At 38.7% G+C, this 15,165-nt stretch overlaps 1 long non-coding RNA gene across 1 annotated transcript; it reads right to left on the bottom strand.

Annotated features, from left to right (window-relative positions):
• Positions 1-2,295: 2,295 nt before the first annotated feature.
• Positions 2,296-14,734, bottom strand: LOC129052248 (uncharacterized). Its single transcript, XR_008517204.2, has 3 exons — positions 13,254-14,734; positions 5,137-5,579; positions 2,296-2,698 (listed from the first exon to the last, which is right to left on the bottom strand). It is a non-coding gene; the product is annotated as an uncharacterized LOC129052248 (long non-coding RNA).
• Positions 14,735-15,165: the final 431 nt, after the last annotated feature.

The raw sequence follows: 15,165 nt of genomic DNA, 5'->3' as shown, positions 1-15,165 counted from the left end.
TCTCCCTCTGAATTCTAGCTTCCTGACTGTGATTTTTATGCTAAAGATTGAGCAGGCTTCTCCTTCTGCATTCTCCCTCCCATCCTGTCCTTTCCTCCAGTGTCAGTGCTTTCACCTTCAACAACTCAATACTTTAGATTCTGCTTCTTACGGAATCAAACTCAATCCTCTCTGTATTCACCGTTTGTGTCCCTCCCAAAGTCATGTGTTTAAACTCTAACCCCCATGTGACTATGTTTGGAGATGCAGCCTATAAAAGGTCATTAACATTAAATGAGTTCATAAGGGTGGAATTAATCCAGTGGAATTAGTGTCCTTAGAAGAAGAGATGCTGGAGCTTGAGCACTCTCTGCAGGTACAAAAAGAAGTCACATGAGCATGCAGCAAGAAGGCGGCTGTCTGTAAGCCAGGAACAGAGCCCTCACCTCTCTGCTGGCACCTGGATCTGAGACTTCCAGCCTCTAAAACTGAGACAATAAATTTCTGTCGTTAACCCATTTCCCATTTGCCCCAAGAATACTGCACTGGCAGCAAGCTGCAATTTTTTTTTTTTCTAAAAGGGAAATGGGTTAAGTCACTCAGACTGTGGTGTTTTGTTATGGGCAGCCCAAGCCGACTAATAGACTAACATAGACTAGTAGGCTATCCAGAAACTATGGCAACACATGCACACACACACCTTGTCATTTTCACTCCACTGCTCCATCATTGTGTTTTTAAGTAGTTTTGATGAGGATGATGATGATGATGATGAGAATAAAAAGGAAACAAACGTGTTTAGGTCAGGTGTCAGGCACTTATTTTCCCCCCAAAGTGTTTGCACATTCATTACCTCATGTGGAGAGCCTGGGTCCAAGCAGCCATGGTTTCAATGAGAAAGTCAGGCTCTGAAATAAGAACTTCAATGAACAAAACTGTATTTATGTTAATAAAAGGAAAATAAAACTCAAAATCTGTAAATCTGTAAACCTCTAGTGATCTTCTCCCTAGTGAATGTAGATGTGATCAAATAAACAAGTCTGTGTGTTTCAGCTCCCTAAGGACAGAACGCACTTGCATGGCTGTATTTACTGTTTATATTTAGAACAATTGTTTTAAAGAAATATAACAGTGCCAATACAGTTTGTTGCAGGTGGGGTTTTCAGAGAGCAGTCACGGAGACTGAGTTTGGGATACTAGATCCCAAAGAAAGGGATGAGAGAGAGCAGAACTGAGCAGAGGGGGAAATGGAACCACCAGGCAGCTCAGCAGAGTACTGACCAGGAGTCCTGGAGCAAGTCGCCCAGCAGCGAGTGGCCTCTGTCCCCCTGCCTTGCTCAGTCCCTGGGTGTGGCTGCCCTGGGAAGATGAGACCTGGAGCAGGGCAGTTTGGCTGCTGGGCCTGCTGCTGAAAGAGCTTCAGCCAGGGCCTGCCTGCCAACACATTTCCTGCTGCTCGGCAGCAAAGCCCTCCCAGAATGGAGCCTGGGTGATGCATCTCTGTGTCCACCCCAAGCCTGAAGCTCCCTTGGGACCCTTGCCTGAGCCTTTCTATTTCCAAATATGACCACTATATTAAAGTAGGTTTGGATCCTTCTCATCAATGTTTTTATACTTGTACTATAAATTCCTGTATCCATACTTATGGCCCAGTTTAGTATGTTTTAGCCATAGAAAAATGTTGTCATCCATTGGCCTAGGCAAAGAATTTATGACTCAGTCCTTAAAAACAAATGAAACAAAAACAAAAATGACAAGTGGGACCTAATTAAACTAAAGAGTTTCCGCACAACAAAAGAAACTGTCAACAGAGTAAACAGACAACGGCATGGGAGAAAATATTTGCAAATTATGCAGCCAATGAAGAACAAATATCCAGAATCCATGAGGAACTTAAATCCATAAGAAGAAAACAAATAACCCCATTAAAAAGTGGGCAAAGGACATGAACAGACACTTCTCAAAAGAAGATATACAAGTGGCTAACAAACATGTGAAGAAATGCTCAACATCACTAATCATCAGATAGATGCAAATCAAAACCATGAGATACCATCTCACACCTGTCAGTGGCTTTTATTAAAAAGTCACAAAATAGCAGATGTTGTCAAGGTTGCAGAGAAAAGGGAATGCTAACATACCGTTGGTGGGAATGCCTAATCAGTTCAGCCACTGTGGAAAGCAGTTTAGAGATTTCTCAAGCAACAGAAAAATAGAGTTACCATTCAACCCAACAATCCCATTTCTGGGTATATACCCAAAGGAAAACAAATCATTCTACCAAAAAGTCACCTGCAATTGTAAGTTCATCACCGCATAATTCACAATAGCAAAGACATGGAATCAACCCAGGTGCCCATCAACAGCAGATTAAATAAAGAAAATGTGGTACATATACACCATGGAATACTACACAGCCATAAAAAAGAACAAAGTCAGCCAGGCGTGGTGGCTGACACCTGCAATCCCAGCACTTTGGGAGACCAAGGCGGGTGGATCACCTGAGGTTGGGAGTTCGAGACCAGCCTGAACAATGTGGAGAAACCCCATCTCTACTAAAAATACAAAATTAGCCAGGTGTGGTGGCGGCGCATGTCTGTAATCCCAGCTACTCAGGAGGCTGAGGCAGGAGAATCGCTTGAACCCGGGAGGCAGAGGTTGTGGTGAACTGAGATCGCACTATTGTACTCCAGCCTGGGCAACAAGAGTGAAGATCTGTCTAAAAAAAAAAAAAAAAAAGATCAAAGTCATGTCATTTTCAGCAACATGGATGCAGCTGGAGGCTATTATCCTAAGTGAATTAACACAGAAACAGAAAACTAAATACTACATGTTGTCACTTATAAGTAGAGCTAAACAATGGGACACACATGGACATAAAAATGGAAACTATAGACACTGGGAACTCCAAAAAAGGGAAAAGGGAAAGGGCTGAAAAACCACCTATTGGGTGGTGCTATGTTCATTATATGGGTGACAGGTTTTCAATAGAAGCCCAATGCTCAGCATCATGCAATACACCCTTGTAACAGAGCTGCACATGTACACCCCAAATCTAAAATTAAAACAAGATGCTGTCATCATCATAATATATGATATATATTATATATGACATATACAATATATATATAGTTGACCGTTGAACAATAGGGGTTTGAACTAAATGGGTCCCCTTATAAGTAAATTTTCTTGTCCCTCTGCTGCCTCTGAGGCAGTGAGACCAACTCCTCTTCTTCCTCCTCCTCCTCAGCCTACTCAACATGAAGACAATGAGAATGAAAATCTTTATAATGGTCCACTTCCAGTTAATGAATAGTAAATATGTTTTCTCTTTCTTATGATTTTCTTAATGTTTTTCTTTCTTTCTTTCTTTCTTTATTTTATTATTATTATACTTTAAGTTTTAGGGTACATGTGCACAACATGCAGTTTTGTTACATATGTATACATGTGCCATGTTGGTGTGCTGCACCCATTAACTCGTCATTTAGCATTAGGTATATCTCCTAACGCTATCCCTCCCCGCTCCCGCCACCCCACAACAGTCCCCGGTGTGTTCTTAATGTTTTTTTCTCTAGCTGACTTTATTGTAAGAATGCAGTATAGAATACATGTAGCATAAATGTGCTACATGTATTATGTATGCTACATGTGTTATATACATGTATGCTATATGTGTTAATTGACTGTTTATGTTATCAGTAAGGCTTCCAGTAAACAGTAGGCTATTAGTAGCTAAGTTATGGGAGAGTCAGAAGAAGTTATACATGGATTTTTAGCTAGGCATGGTGGCTCACGCCTGTAATCCCAACACTTTGGGAGGCCAAGACTAGAGTATCGCTTGAGCCCAGAAGTTCAAGACCAGCCTGAGCAACATAGGGAGACTCCTTCTCTACAAAAAAAAAAAAAAAAAAAAGAAAAACAGAAAAGAAAAGAAACGGCCTGGCATGATGGTGCACACCTGTGGTCCCAGCTACTTGGGAGGCTGGAGGTGGGAAGATCACTTCAGTCCTAGAGATGGAAGCTGCAGTGAGCCATGATCATGCCACTGCACTCCAGCCTGGATGACAGAGACATCCTGTCTCAATTTAACAACAGAAAAGCTATACCTGGATTTTCAATTGCACAGGGGATTGAAACCCCTAACCCTCACATTGTTTAACAGTCAACTGCATATACCATACATGTAAACTACACATATATCATATTTATTTATATATATATTTTATTCTGAAGCTATATTTTTAAATTCAACATTTTGTTTAAAACATTTGCCTATTCTGATACATGACAATCTTACTCATTATGAATTATTATCAACTAACATATTCTAAATGATGTGAAAAATCTCATTGTGTTTGTATACTGTGATTTATTTCCTCATATCCTTTGCTGGTGTGTGAACTGTTTCCTGGTTTACTCTTGTAAGCAAAGATTCATTGAACATGTGGTCTCCTGTGTCCGTGGCTTGAGGATTTCTCTAGGGCACCAGGACAAATGTCTCCCTTGGCTTTTCTGCATTCCCCTTGAACTTGGTGTGGTATCTGCCTACAACTCACGCTCCATTATAAACACCAATCCATAATGCCTGGAATGATGCTCTCCTAGTTCCTTCCACCCCAGACTCAAACTGCCAGGTCCTGGAAACCGATACTTGAAGATCTCAAGGCAGGCAGGTGGTTGCTATGAGCAGTGCTAAATCCAGGGTTGCTATTTAACTGGACTGTGTTCATAAACCTGTCTTTTCAGATCAAAAGTTTTTGCTGTAGGGATTCTTCTTTCAAAATGAAGAGACATAGTATAATATGTATGCAGATGTGGTAAATGAAGAAAAAAGGAAGAAAAACTCTAATCTTCTGTTTTTTAATGCAATCAACATAACAATTGTTAAACTTAAAAAAATGAGGAAGTAAGCAAAACAAAAACAAAGCAAAGCCCTATGAGCAACTAAAGCAGATGTTTAGTCACTAAAACTCTGTATTTTAATCAAAGGAGGGTACCTACCTATCTTCATCAAAACGTATTTAACTCGCCTTCTCACTTTGTCTCTCTCTGTGTGTGGTACAAATGCAGACACATTGTGTGAGTACTTAACTTTTAGAAATTCAATGATAGACACCCAACAAAAACAGAGAGAGATGAGAAATGAAAACTAACCATCAAACATCCCCCAGTGATGGAGTCTGTGGGCCAATCATTCCAGGTAATCCGTGCACATGGCCCCAGCATGGGCCTGTGATCCAGTGATGGAGTCTGTGGGCCAGTCATTCCAGGTAATCCGTGCGCATGGCCCCGGCGTGGGCCTGTGATCCAGTGATGGAGTCTGTGGGCCAGTCATTCCAGGTAATCCGTGCGCATGGCCCCGGCGTGGGCCTGTGATCCAGTGATGGAGTCTGTGGGCCAGTCATTCCAGGTAATCTGTGCGCATGGCCCCGGCGTGGGCCTGTGATCCAGTGATGGAGTCTGTGGGCCAGTCATTCCAAGAAATCTGTGCGCATGGCCCCAGCATGGGCCTGTGATGAGAGGTGGGCATCTGCCCTCCTTTGTGAGGGGTGCAACCTGGTGTGTTACTAAATCTCTCTGTAGTCTCCACCTTTTATCTGAAAATCAGGAATAACAACAGCACTTGTTGCATTGGGCCATTGTAGGGATTACATGAGTAAGAACAGAGCCCTCAGGATGGTGTCTCACACATATAAAGTGCTGAATAAATGCTGCAGGTGAAGAAGCCACAGTGGCCCTTGAATGCAGCCCTGTTTTAAAACTGTAATAACTGATACTAATAATCATGACCTTGGTCCATTGAATAAAAGAAATAACTCTCAGTATTTTCTCAGCATATGCATAGTGAATAAAATATAACTCGATGACAACAAAAATATAGATAGGAATGTATATAAGTATTACAATATGAACAGCAGTATGCAAACACTCATGACCTTAGCTTATTAAGAAAAAATAATGTTCATAATGTTCAGTGTTTTCTCAGAAAGAAAAATGGTTAATATAATATTTTGAATCATTTTTATTCCCAAATGCCATACGAAAATTTTACTCCAAATGCTAGATAAGTTACATAAACTTTTTCCAAAACTGCATTCTACAATACCTTAACAAAATTTCCATGGAAAATGTATGTTTGTGATAATGTATGGTTGGTCAAGTCTGGCTTAAAGTGAGCTAAACAGGGATTTTCTCTCTTTGTAATGATGGAATTGGAAACTGGAGCCAATTTTTCTTGCTAAAAATTGAAAATCTGGGAAAATATTAACAGAAGAGTTTGAACTAACATTACAGTGAGGAATTATGGAGAATAAAATTTAGGGAAGGAAAGAAACCCATAGAAGTAAGCTTGGCATTTAGAATTCCTTTTTCACAAGTGGTGTCTGCCCATTTGGAAGAGGTAGTTGAGACATTAAGAAGCGGAACAGCATTGTTTAGAGTCACAAGGGAATGCAGAAGCAAAAATCACAGTTGACAGCTCTGAAAAATCAGTTTCTCTACACTCATACAACACTTCTGACATCACATGTGTGCGGTTTTTTCCCTCTCCAGCAGATTCTCTGATATCAGTTAGGTGTCCAACAATTTAATTCATTTCTGACATTATCTACTTAGAGTTAGCCTCACATACCATGAGTTAAGTGCTCAGTCCCATAAAACTACCTCCCCACTTCAGATGTCAATTGCAAGTCCAGACCTCTCCTACTACTGATCAACCAGCTACAAAATGGGTGACTCCCATGACTCCTTCTTAAGGTTTAATAATTTGCTAGAATAGCTTGCAGAAATCAGGGAAACCATTTATTTACATTTACTGGCTTGTGATAAAGGATACAACTCAGGAACACTTCAGATGGAGGCAATGCAGAGGGCAAGGTATGGTATGGAGAGGGTGTATGTATGAAGCTTTCATGCTCTCTCTGGGCATGACACCCACAAGCACCAACCCAGAAGCTTTCCAAAATCTCCTTGTTCAAGAGTTTTCATAAAGCTTAGTCTCCAGTATCCTTTTCCTTCCCAGAAGGTGATGGGTGGGGCTGAAAGTTTTACCCCTCTAATTACATGCTCTTTCTACTAACCAGCCCCATGCTGAGGCTATCTAGGGGTCATATCATAAGTCACCTCATTAGCATAAACTCAGGTAATCCAAAGGAGCTCATCATGAGGAACAAGACTTTTTTATCACTCAGGAAATTCCAAGGGTTTAAGAACTCTGTGCTAGGAACGAGGGACATAAAAAAACAAAAACAAAACAAAAAAACACAAATATATTTCTTCTTATTATAACCCAGGCTCCACTCTGGGGAGCCCTTGGAAATCCATCTCCTTGGTATTGAGACCCTGTAGGACTATAGGCTATTAACAGCAGTAAGGCTGGGTTGTAAGTAAGTTATCTCTCTCAGGGACTAAGCCTTGCTTTTCATCATATTCAGACTCTAAAATTGGATTGTGCTAAACCTTAATTACTAGTGTCTCAAACTGCTTACCAGAAGTAGTGTATATCTTTGTGGAGGAAATTAGCATCATCTAAGGCCACAAATTATGTCTACAAAGTTTTGGGGCACAATTCTTAACTCTTAATAGTAATAATAAAAACCGAGTTGAGAAAAAACCTGGACAACATTAAAATAAAAACCAAGAGAAACAACAGATATAAGAAATAGATCCATAAGGGAACCTGGAAAGGAAGTACCAGATACTGACCTATAACTGTAATGATTCGTTCAAGAAATAAAACAGCAAGATTGAGCATTTTTAACAAAGAAATGAAAACCATAAGAAAGAATCAAATGGAAACTTAAAAATACAATGATCAATATTAAAAACTCAATGGATGATGTCAGAAATAGATTAAACACAACAGAAAAGAGAACCAGAGCTTTGGAAAACTGGTCAGAAGAAACTATCCAGAGAACCAAAGTTTTGGAAAATTGGTCAGAAGAAAATATCCAGAATGAAATGTGAAGAGTGACAAAAGGAATGAAAACACAAAAGAGAGGCTAAGGGATATAAAAAAGCACTGATAATTATCTGAAACTGGAGCCCCAGAGCAAGAAAAGGGGCAGCATGGATTAGAAGCAATATTTGGAAAGATCTTCTGAGAATGTCATAGGACTAATGAAAGACATCAAGCCATAAATCCATGAAGCACTAAAAATAAATAAAAGTAACAGCAGAATAAATAAAAATGAAATGACACATAGGTGTATCAGGATAAAACTACTGGAATCAAAAAACAAAGAACAAAAAAACCCTCTAAAAACCAGCCAGAAAAAAGGAAACACATTACATTTAAAGCAGTCAAAATTAGACTGACAGCTAATATCACAGAAGAAACTATCATAGAAGACAGTGTGATGACACATTCTTCCAATGTATTGATAAAAAGTGTTAACCTAAGATTCTATGAGGAGTGACAATGTTTTCAAGAATGAAGCATGTTTATGCAAATAAAAATCAGAAGATTTATCTTTATCAGGCCTTAATCAAAGGAAACACTAAGATGAAGATACATGTGTACATATATAATTAAAATGCACAGAGATAATAGCATACAATTCAGGAGAAGAACTAATGGAGTTAAAGTATTATTAGAGTTTTGCATTGTCCAAGAAGAGATAAAAGTACCAACTAATAATCAAACTTTGATAAGATAAGGATGCAGATTATATTCTTTAATTAACCAGTTAAAGAACAGTAAGATATTTGTAACAACTTAGCAAAAAGGGGGAGGGAAGAAAGAAATTTTTAAAAAATCTTAACAAATCCAAAGGAAGATGAAAAAGGGCAGACAAAGAAACATAGATAGCTGGAACAATAGAAAAGAGCTAATAATATGATTAATTTAAAACCTAATTATCTGTTTTACATTAAAAGTAAATGGACTACATAAATAGTAATATGCTACTTACAAAATAATACATCAATACAATATGATCAATAAAGTATGATTTTCATACTTTACTGATATATGAAATCAATAAAATATGACTACAGAAAGTTTGAAAGTAAAAGTATAAAAATTAACCAGGCAAGATTAACAAAAGAAAACTTGGGTAGCTATATTAATAAAAGAAAAGTAAATTTAAAGTCAAAAAACATTGTTAGAGATACAAAGACATTTTATTATGAGAAAAGCATCAATTTGTAATGAAATTGTAAAACTTACAAAATTCTATCACTTATGAATAAGCTTCAAATATTTTGAAGCAAAATAAACAGAACTAAAAAAATTCAAAATTGTATAATCGCCTTGAGAAATTGTGGAACAGCTTTTTCAGTAACTTAAAGAAGAAGAAAAAATAGAAAGAGCCAAGACACTTTTGAAGAAGGCCAAGGTAGCGACATTGCTTTACTATATACAAAGACTTATAAAGTTACCATGATTAAGACAGTGTGGAACTGGCCCAAGACCAGTGAAACAGAGTGGAATGCAGGAAGAGATTATGCATGTATGAACACTTAATTTATGGAAAAAGGTAGCATTGCAGAACAGTGGCAGAAAATAATTTTTTCAACAAATTGTGTTGAGTCAAATGGATTTGTATTTGGAAAAAAATAAGTAAAATGTAATCCACATATCATGCCATAAAAAAATGACCTTCAGGTGGATTATAGGTCTAAATGTGAAAGGTAAAATAATAAAACTCTGGAAGATAAAGTTAGAAATTTTCATTAACTTGGAATACAGAACACTGTCTTAAGTCTGACACAAATGCATTAAACATAAAGAGAATGAATGAAAATGAACTATATTAAAATTAAGAAGTTTTGTTCATCCAAAAATATTGTAAAGAGAGTGAAACAAGCCACAGACAATATAAAGGACCCTTTAATATTAATATAAAAATAAAGCCAGGCAACCAAAATAAAAAGGTGCAAAAGACTTGCATAGATATGTCATTAAGAAAAAATCCAAGGGTTGGAAACATTGGAAAAGGTGTTTGACTTCACAAGACATCAGAGAAATGAAGATTAAAACCATAATGTGACACTACTTCACACCCGCCAGAATAACTAAAATTAAAATTTCTGACAATACCAACTCAAATTCTCATACACTACAGGTGGAGGTGTAAACTAGTATAGCCACTTTAGAAAACTGTTTAACATTACCTATTTAAGTCAAATGTATGTGATATTCTAACAATTTCTCTTTTAGATATACACAGTACAGAAATACATTCACAAGCTTAGCACAAGACATCTACATGAATGTTCACAGAAGTACTATTTATAAGAGCCTCTAAAGGGAAGCAATCCAAAAGAGTATCGGTGTTAGAAATGGACAATTAAATTAGAATAATTAGAGAATGAAATACTCTATAATGAAGACAATGAACAACCCAAACTTCATCCAACACATGAATGGATCTTACAAACATGATGTTGAATGAGGGAGGCTAAACACAAAGGAAAATATACTTCACGGTTTCATTTATATAAAGTTCAAAACTGAAAAGCTGTACTAAGGTGTTAGAAATGGGAAAAATGCTACTCGGGAGGCTGAGGCAGGAGAATGGCGTGAACCTGGGAGGCGGAGCTTGCAATGAGCTGAGATCGCACCACTGCACTCCAGCCTGGGCAACAGAGTGAGACTCCATCTCAAAAAGTACAAAAACAAAAAAAAAAACAAAAAAAAAAGAAAGAAAAAAATGGGAAAAATGGTTATCTTGGGAGAGAAAAGAGGAGATGAGATATTGGTGGGAGGAAGTGTGAGAAAGCAACTGAACTCTGCAATACTCTATTTTCTGACCTGTATGATGGTCAAATAGATAGTCATGATGTAATAATTAATTGAGCTGTAATGTATGTTTTCTGTACTGTTTTATAGTTGATTTACATTTCAGTTTTTTTAAGTTTTACAAAAGGAGGAAAAAAGCAGTTAAATAGATTTCTTTCTTTCAGGACTTCTGAGAGACTTTCATATACATTCTGAGTCCTTAAGTGGGGAATGTAGTATGTAACATATCTCAAAGTTATTTGACCACAGCGCCCTTTTTCTTAATCGCTTAAAGGTCTCAGGTTTCCATGGAATAGCTTGGGAATCTCTGAATTACCTGATAGTTCACAACCATCTGTAGCATCTTTATGCTATTATAGTTTGTAATATGGTGAAGTACTTATTTGCCTCCATTTTCTGACTTACAGCTTCTAAAGCCTTTTTAGATAAAGGTGGTAGGACAAACTCTTGTTCTAATATTTGGTCTTTGATATCTGGTTCCTGACAGAGCTCCTAAGACCTTTGTAATTTCCTGAGTGATAGGAATGTCTGACACAAGGCTTCTAAATCTTAGGAATTTCCTGGATAACAGGAAACACTTGTTCTAATGAAGAACTCTCACCAAGAGTGAGCACTCCAGCCTGGGTGACAGAGCGAGACTCTGTCTCAGAAAAAAAAAAAAAAAGAAATGGGAAAAATGGTCATCTTGGGAGAGAAAAGAGGAAATGAGATATTGGTGGGAGGAAGTGTGAGGAAGCAACCAACCCTTGGATTTGTATTTGGAAAAAAATAAGTAAAATGTAATCCACATATCATGCCATAAAAAGCTACTTTCAGGTGGATTATAGATGTAAATGTGAAAGGTAAAATAATAAAACTCTGGAAAATAATGTTAGGAAAATTTCATTAACTTGGGATAGAGAACACTGTCTTAAATCTGACACAAATGCATTAAACATAAAGAGAACATAGTGAGCCCTGAGATAGCCTCACGATGCAGGGCTGGGTGTCAGGGGAAACAACCATGTGGTTAAAGGCTTGGAACTTTCAGTCTCAATCCTCCCCCAAGCTCCTGAGAGAGGAGAGAGGCTGAAGGTCAAGCTGATCATCAGCGGCCAACAATGTAATCAATCATGCCTACCCTACTTAATGAAACCTCCATAAAAACCCAAAAGGAAAGGATTCAGGTGAGGTTCTGAGTAGCTGAACCCATGAAGGTCCTTGGAGGGTGCAGCGCCCCAGAAAGGGCATGGAAACCACATGCTGCTCCCTATACCATGCCTGGTGCATCACTCTGCTTGTTCATCTGCATCCTCTGTCTTATCCTTTATGACAAATGGAAAAAAGTAAGTAAAGCATTGCCCTGAGTTATGTGAGCTGCTCTAGCAAATTAATCAAATCTGAGGATGGGGTTATGGGAACCCCAGTTTATAGCCAGTCACTCAGAAGTGTAGGTGACAACTTTTTATACTACCTGTGATTGGCATTTCCAGTGGGGGCAACCTAGTAAAATTGAGCCCTTGACCTATGAGATCTGACACTATCTCCAAGGAGATAGTGTCAGAATTGAATTATAGAGCACCCAGCAGATGTCTGCTTGAGAATTGCTTGCTTGGTGTGTAGAGAAAACTCTCCACACTTCTGGTGTTAGAAGCATTGTATAGAACGGTGTATGAGAGTAGAGAATAGAAGAAACACTTTGTTTTTTCCCTATTCTTAATATAGTTATTCTTAGGACTCAAGGACAAACCTTATTTGATAAATGTAAGGCAGCCTTAATAAAATGGACTTTGTCTTCAAGGTTAATAGGTATAGTGGCATCACTGATAAGCCAACCTTTAATACTTAGGATGCACCCTTGGCTGCTGTTACAAAAAGACCCAAAATAAGAGTGGTGTATTAGTCTGTTCTCATATTGCTATAAAGAACTACCTGAGACTGGGTAATTTATAAATAAAAGAGGTTTAGGGCGGGTGCGGTGATTCATGCCTGTAACTCCAGCACTTTGGGAGGCTGAGGCAGGCAGATCACCTGAGGTCAGGGGTTTGAGACCATGCTGGCTAACACGGTGAAACTCCAACTCTACTAAAAATACAAAAAAATTAACCAGGCATGGTGGTGGGCACCTGTAGTCCTAGCTACTCAGGAGGCTGAGGCAGGAGAGTGGCGTGAACCCGGGAGGTAGAGCTTGCAGTGAGCCGAGATCGCACCACTGCACTCCAGCCTGGGTGACAGAGCGAGACTCCGTCTCAAAAAACAAAAACAAACAAACAAAAAATTCTCATTTAATTGGCATATTATATGAAAAAAATCAATGATAAAGTATAGGAAAATTAGGATCTAGATAAAAGTAAAAAGACCTCCAAGAGAGGAGCAATGATTTCCAGATTCTGTGGCATTCAATCAATGAGATTCTTGTTATTTCTGTGTTTTAGAAGACAGACAATCTGTAGAATGTTCCATTTTTTACACAACACCCAAGCAGCTGATTCACAAGAAAAGTGCTGGAGAGAGCGTTCTGACCAGATGGCCGATACGTGTTGCTTACCTGTTTGTACAAAACAGTTCAGTGTATTAGAAACAGCAGGAGCTTCGGGGTCAGAAAGACCAGGGTGTGCACTATGGCTTTGTCACTTTTGAGACGAGTGACTCTGCACAATCTGACAGTCAAAACCAAAGCCCACCAATGTCTGGCTTTTCCTTTGAGTCCTTTAAATGGTATTGGCTGCCTCTTTTGATGAGTCGAATTTCAGTGTATAAATGTTGCCTCTTCTGCTGCAACCCTGCCTCTGCAAGACACCTAATTAACAGCCACATTTTCAAAGACACCTAACAAAAGCCTCCCTGTGTGTCTCAGCACAAAGACTCTCATTAGTGAAGCTGGGTCGGGTGATTATTTATACCACTTCTATAATTAAAAATTCTGAAAGCTAATTACAATTATCCATCAGTATTTCAACATGCCGGGGCTGAAGATCTTAACCTTCCTTGAAGCATTGTGCTTCTCTTTCTTCTCATTCTAATCTCCTTTTGGGCCTTTTTGCTTTCCTTTTGAAAACTCTCCAGTCCTCAAAGCCTGACTGTTTGTTTTCTATATGGTTCTTCAAGCTCCCAGCTGTCAGAAGAGCTATTTGTTTGTCATCTTTAAAATGGGAAGGAAAGTGCCAACGATTGCTTCATCCTGATACCTCAGCTATCCACATAAATATTTGCAAGATGGGAGGCTCAGGTTGCAGCCAATGTGCCTGTTCCTGGGTTCAGCTCAACCTGTTCCTCTTGTGCTTCAACTAAAGGGCTCTCCACTGCCACCTGTCAGGGCCTCTAGGTGTCTCTTGTAAACGCTGCATGTAATTAGTAGCCATTAGTTCCAGCAGTGGTTCAAACAGGGAGGAAAACCAAAATATCAGAAGTTCCATTTAATTAAAGTAACTGCATTGAGAGGACTCATCTGACATCGTCTTGCAAGTAATTGTTGAACCCTAGTTGCAGCAACATAGAGAAACATCAATATGGAAGAACTTTGTTGGTTACATCATCACCACCATTATGACACAGCACTATCATCATAATCACCTCAACACATTGATATTGAAGTCCCTCTCACTGGGTATACAACCTCCACTGTGGGCATGGGAGTTCATGCTGATACCAACACCCTCCAGGCGGGCTGAAGCACCAGCCATATGCCATTTTACACATGGAAGTGCTTCTGGAAATAGAACTTTCTATTACATTTCAGGCACCCCAAGGAAACTGATTTTTCCAGGCTTGCAGTGGCTTCTGGTTTAAAATGACATCTGGCAAAAAGCTTCTCACCAAGAGAGTTTGGACGGCACTAAGAACGAAGAAAATTCATGCTACCACCAAGAACTGGATTTGATTATCAACATTTTCTAGAATCTGGGGGAAAGTTTCTCTATTTCCAAAGCTAATGATAATGGATTGGAAAAAATAGTAAATATAGTAAATCAACTTTGCAGTGTCACTAAAAATTAATAAACAAGCCTTATTATTTGAAAGTGACTGGCAACTTTTACATAAATGCCTTCTGCTTTATCAGCTAGAAAATTGGACAGCCATCTCCTTACTGTGGGGGAGCTTCTTTGATCAGACATAGAGGTATTTCTACCCTCTCTAGCAAGAACTGAGAGGACAGAAATTAGGGAAGACTGTAGGCAGGGGTTGCTTTGGGAATGGATCCTATATCCTGGCAGGTGTTGACTGCAGGTAACAGGCACAACAGAAAATTTCATCTCAGCATAGAAGAGCTACTTTGCAAGAATGACACTGAGAATTTGACTATAATCTATGTTCATTTTCTCCCCTTCCATCTGTACTTCTTAGGATGAATTCCAAATTACATTCAGGTTGAGAAATCATGGGATCAAAAGCAATGCGACATGTTTGTGTGTGAATATGAAGCCCAGTAAAAATTCTTCTCACTTGAGAATCAGTATACA

Source organism: Pongo abelii, chromosome 1, assembly GCF_028885655.2.
Source record: "Pongo abelii isolate AG06213 chromosome 1, NHGRI_mPonAbe1-v2.0_pri, whole genome shotgun sequence".
In the NCBI taxonomy this organism is placed as follows: Eukaryota; Metazoa; Chordata; class Mammalia; order Primates; family Hominidae; genus Pongo; species Pongo abelii.
The sequence above is the reverse complement of the archived record's forward strand: the minus strand, read 5'-3'. Positions and strand labels throughout refer to the sequence as shown.